Genomic DNA, 6,000 nt, shown 5'->3' on the forward strand with positions numbered 1-6,000 from the left:
ATAAACTTTCCTTTCAGAGGTCTCTTTCTACTCTTTATAGGCTCTTCTCTTAGGGGTCACTCTACAGTCACTTTAGACTCTCCTGTAATGGATCTGTTTTCAGTAACTATAGATTCTCCTCTCAGGGAACTATTTCCAATCTTTATTGACTCCTCTCAGAGGTCTCTCTACAGTTTCTATAGATTGTATTCTTAGGGGTCTCTCTACAGTCTCTAGAGACTCCTTGTTCAGGGGTCTTTTCCTTTCGGGGTGTGTTCAAAGTCTCTATAAATTTTCCCCTGTGGTTTCTCTCTTGGCTGTATAGACTTTCCCCATGGATTCTCTCTCCAGTCTCTGTAGTCTTTTTTTTCTCACGGTCTCTCCCAAATCTCTATAGACTCTCAGTTGATATTCCAAGAATTGATATCTCAAGAATTAAGTTGCTGTTAAGGCAACCCCACCATGAAAAAAAAAATAGCTTAGCATATGAAGCACCTGAGTATAGTTCTTCATAGCAGATGCCCTTAGTTAACATACAAATCAATTTATTAATAAACGTCAGCCTGTCTACAAATTCTTCACCTTAGCACCATGGAAGTGCTGATTAATGAATTGAGAACCACGTCTGTCGCTCATTCACACAGGTTCTGAAGCATAATCTATACATCTGAAACAAATAAATACAGCCCTTCTAAATAATGTAAATCATGAATAAAGTAGCACAATAATGAACTAAAATAGAATGTATATCAAGTTATTAGTCATTTGCTGGTAGCTTCTATCTTTTTTATGGGAAGGACTGGTTCCTTTTTTTGCCCATAACTGAGATGAAGACCTTCTTTGATTTCTTAATTTGGACAACTAGCATTTGCACAAAAGTCTCTTTAGCTTTGAATACATAAATTAGAAACTCCTCTTGTTTAATCCACCATCTACCCCCCAAAAATATTGTACTTGTTATAACCATTGAACATCCTACAAAACAAAAATATGCATAATGATATAAAGTAGGGGTGTAAAATTGAAGCTGGGGGGGTTACATGGAGCTGATTATGCCATTCTGTGTGGCTAACCCCATCTTGTCAGAGAAATGATTGACTTTTTATGACTATTTGCCTATAGTTTCTATAACAAAAAAAAAGAGGTGGCACAAAGTTTTCTCTGCGCCCCCCATGGATTTCAACAGAATAGGGTCCCTTGACCTCTTTTTGCTATTTTATAAAAATGTAAATGAGTTATAGGTGTATATCTAAGTTTTTAGACCTTCACTTTATAGTTTATAGCATTTATGCTTACAATAGATAGTCAGATTCGTGTAAGATCTTCCACGCTCCTGAGTTTGTAACTGGGGGTAAAAATAACATGCATTTCTCCCTATCTGGTCTACTATTGAACATGCATTTATGTCATATAAATTTGATATGTCCAAAATATCTCAGATTTTTTGTAACCCTTGAGAGTGATTCAACACGACAATGTGGCCCTTGGATCAGAAAAGGTGGTGCACCCCAGTACCACTAATATAAACCAAGTAATTTAGACAATCTGAGAAAAGCTTAAATCCCACAAATGTCATGTAGCTTTTTTTCAAGGTCATGATTTCTTCAATAAAATGAAAAACTATTTTGACTATGTATTCCAGTGTATTACTCAACCAATCATAGGTTCTAGTCCAAAGGAAGGAAACTAGTGTAATCTTAACCCACCATTCCCTCGAAAGGGAAATATATATAAGGCAGACCAAACGTTTGGACACACCTTCTCATTCAAAGAGTTTTCTTTATTTTCATGACTCTGAAAATTGTAGATTCACATTGAAGGCATCAAAACTATGAATTAACACATGTGGAATGAAATACTTAGCAAAAAAGTGTGAAACAACTGTAAAGGAGCTGCACACAAGAGTCTTAGCAGCAATGGGGTCCACGGACCGGAACCCGGAAATGGCAATAGTTCCGGTCTCTCGGCGGATCCCGCGCCATTACGCTGAGTCATGCAAGTGATATGCTTCATTGTCCTGGTAACAATTCCATGACAATAAAGCATTCTATGCGCTCCATATACCGGAACTAGGACACAGCTTGCGGTTCATATACCAGAAACATAAACGAAACTAATACACCTGTCCGTAGTTACACTTAATGAACACACTATATAAGACTGATGGTAGTGAGTCATTCCACATACGTTCCCTGAAGAAGAAAGGTGGAAACGCGCATAGGGACAGGACGAGGACACAATTATCCACAGCTTCATAAAAGGTAGATTGAAATACTAATTGCACTGAAGTCACCTTACTGAGATATTATAATAAGTCAGAACATGAGCTTATTTTCAGCATTGTCAGTGTCTTTTAAAAGGGATATGTGTTCCTTTTTGATAGTTTAACCCTATGTACTTTAGTCTGAATAGACATATTATATTAAATGATTTATGGGTTATAAATGACTAACAATGTACTTACAGTTGCTGAATGGGTTAATTATGTTTATATATTAACAATAGTGGATTAGTTGTGCCCTATAAGTGGATCCTCAGTTTGGAAAACTCTATTGTTCAATTGGTTTTATATGTTTATAATAAAAATTAATTTTTATGGGATTTTCTGGCACTAGTTTTTCCTAAGGGATTGGTGGTAATTAAATGTTATTGGGTGCCATCCTAGTACCTTATTATGGTCAAAAAATAGAGAATTAAAAAACAGGATAGAAGGCAGCGTCAATGGTCTTGGACTTATCTAACGTGGAAATGGTGACCCTACATCCCAACCTGTAAAGGAGCTGCACACATGAGTCTTAGCAGCGATGGGGTCGAGGACATTCCACAATCACTGTATCTTGCTGGTTACCAGGGGGCTAAGGGCCCTAGCAACAGTCAATCAAGGCCTACTTCTCCCATGATAAACAAAGTAGGGCACAATTAGATCTGAGTGATGCTTGCAGGAGTGTAGAGAGGAGCAAGGCAGTAGATGCAGACGAGGGATTGACTCTGGACTGCCCAACACGCTACGTGAAAGAACTGCAGTCTTGCAGCCCTGGGGTCCCGGGTTCAAATCGCACCTTCGATGCGAAGGACAACATTTGCAAGGAGTTTGTATGTTCTCCCCGTGTTTGCGTGGGTTTCCTTCCAGGAAATCCGGTTTCTTCCCACATGCCAAAAACATACTGATAGGGAATTTAGCTTGTGAGCCCCAATGGGGACAGTATTGTGAATGTATGGAAAGCACTGTGGAATTAATAGCGCTATATAAATGAATAAATATTATTATTATTATTAGAACTGGTCCTGGCTGGGTGTGTGGACTTGTGTCCTGTAATCTGTGAACCCATGCAAGTCATATCGTTCCAGTGATATCGGCTGGCCAGGAATGGATGTTCTCACAAGGAGACTACCAGCTCATTTTATAGAACATCTTGAGCAACAACTTTACACACCAGAGAGCATGCACTTATCTTCCAGCACGTTTCGACTGTATAAGACATATTCAGATTTAGTCTCAATTTCCAATGGGTTGCTTCTGGTCTTACTGATCCTTTGAGTCCTGTGAGTCCCAGCACAGCCCAGACTATATTGTCTTTGGTACCTGAGATCGGGTCACTACTGGGGTCTGTCTGTAATTTGCATCAGCTTCTCCTCGTCTTCCTCTTTGTTGGGTTGGGCATTGTGAACCTAAAGACGTGCAGATCTCTGTTGGTTGTAATCTCCAACCGAACTCCCTGAAGATGAATATTGAAACCTACATTGCGGCTTATCCATATCTGACATATTCGATGAACGCCATCTATAAACAAAATTGTTGCGATAATCATCAGCATCACATATAAATTCCTCTGCTGTAGTTGTTGTGTTTAATTTTGTTTTTGGTATAACTGTTCTATTTTATAAAATTTGAAAACCTAATAAAACGTATTGAATCATAAGATGTATGCCATAGAGTAATTGGCAAAAAGAAATGAAAAGCAGAAAACAACAAAAGTGGCATAACTACCCTTTATGGTCACTCCAGCTCTTAAAAAAAGAAAAAAAGGAATAGAAAGTGTTCGGAAAGTTGTGCCTGCCCCAAAATTATAGCAATAGTGATGAGCGAGTACCAAAAAGCTCGGGTGCTCAAGGCTCGGGCCGAGCATCCCAAGATACTCGTGTACTCGGCCCGAGCACCGAGCCCAATGTTATCCTATGGGAGACCCGAGTATTTTTATGAAATGACCCCCGGCAGCATGTAGAAACCCTAAAAATGTCACAAAGGTCTCAGAAGAGTGCTCAAATGACATGGCAACAGCATGGGGAAGACCCCTTGAAGCATTTATCACTCAAAAGTCACAGCTGTGAACAATTTTATCCGAGTTTTATGCCATTTTTACGGACTCACCAGAAAACCTTCCAAAATGACACCAAAATGAATTTTCATGGCGGAAATGTTAAGGGTACATACCCAATAGTGAGATAGAGCTGGTGTATGTTACTTTTTGAGATTATTACATGAAAGATTTTACGTAAAAACATTGGGTGGCACTCCGATGTCCAAAACGCACGTTTTGTGCTTTTTACTAGCGATGTCAGTCATTTTTTTTTTCATTCTATCTCCCGTCGGTCGGTCTCACTCTGTCTGTCTCTCTCTGTCTTGTCTGTCCCCCTCTCACAGTCTGTCGGTCAGTTCCCCCCCCTCTCTCATACTTACCGTTCCCCGATCACTGCCGCGGCGCTGCACAGCTGTTCACTAAACTCCGGCGGCTTTTCCTCTTTTGAAAAAGCCGGCCGTTCATTAATCAATCTCGTATTCCCTACTTTCCTGCTTTTCGGCGCCTAGGATTGGTTGCAGTGAGACACGCCCCCACGCTGAGTGACAGGTGTCTCACTGCACCCAAACTCAGCAGCCGGTGGGCGTGTGTATACTGTGCAGTGAAATAAATAATTAAATAATTAAAAAAAAACGGCGTGCGGTCCCCCCAGTTTTAATACCAGCCAGATAAAGCCATACGGCTGAAGGCTGGTATTCTCAGGATGGGGAGCTCCACATTATGGGGAGCCCCCCAGCCTAACAATATCAGTCAGCAGCCGCCCAGAATTGCCGCATACATTATATGCGACAGTTCTGGGACTGTACCCGGCTCTTCCCGATTTACCCTAGTGCGTTGGCAAATCGGGGTAATAAGGAGTTAATGGCAGCCCATAGCTGCCACTAAATCCTAGAATAATCATGTCAGGCGTCTCCCCGAGATTCCTTCCATGATTAATCTGTAAATTACAGTTAAAAAACACACACACCCGAAAAATCCTTTATTAGAAATAAAAAGCACTAACAAAGTCCCTCATCACCAATTTATTATCCCCGACAAATGCTCCATGTCCGGCGTAATCCACAGTCCTCCAGCGTTGCATCCAGCTGTGCTGCATGAAGGTGACAGGAGCTGCAGAATACACAGCCGCTCCTGTTAGCTTCACACAGCAACTGAAGACAGCCGCGCGATCAGCTGAGCTGTCACTGAGGTTACCTGGATCCAGCGGTGGATGCAGCGATGGCCGCGGGTAACCTCAATGACAGCTCAGCTGATCGCGCTACTCACCGCCTCTCCTGTCAGCTCCACGCAGCAACTTAGGTGAGTATCGCGATCAGCTGAGCTGTCACTAAGGTTAATCGCGGCCACCGCTGGATCCAGCGGTGGCCGTGAGTTACCTGACTGACAGCAGCTGATCGCGCTACTCACCTCAGTTGCTGTGTGAAGCTGACAGGAGCGCCGGTGTATTCTGCAGCTCCTGTCACCTGCATGCAGCAGAGCTGGACGCGACGCTGGAGGTCCGTGGATTACGCCGGACATGGAGGGCTTTGTCGGGGTTAATAAATTGGTGATGAGGGACTTTGTTAGTGTTTTTTATTTCTAATAAAGGATTTTTCGTGTGTGTGTGTGTTTTTTAACTGTAATTTACAGATTAATCATGGAAGGTATCTCGGGGAGACACCTGACATGATTATTCTAGCATTTAGTGGCAGCTATGGGCTGCCATTAACTCCTTATTACCCCG

This window comes from Anomaloglossus baeobatrachus, chromosome 8, assembly GCF_048569485.1.
Source record: "Anomaloglossus baeobatrachus isolate aAnoBae1 chromosome 8, aAnoBae1.hap1, whole genome shotgun sequence".
In the NCBI taxonomy this organism is placed as follows: Eukaryota; Metazoa; Chordata; class Amphibia; order Anura; family Aromobatidae; genus Anomaloglossus; species Anomaloglossus baeobatrachus.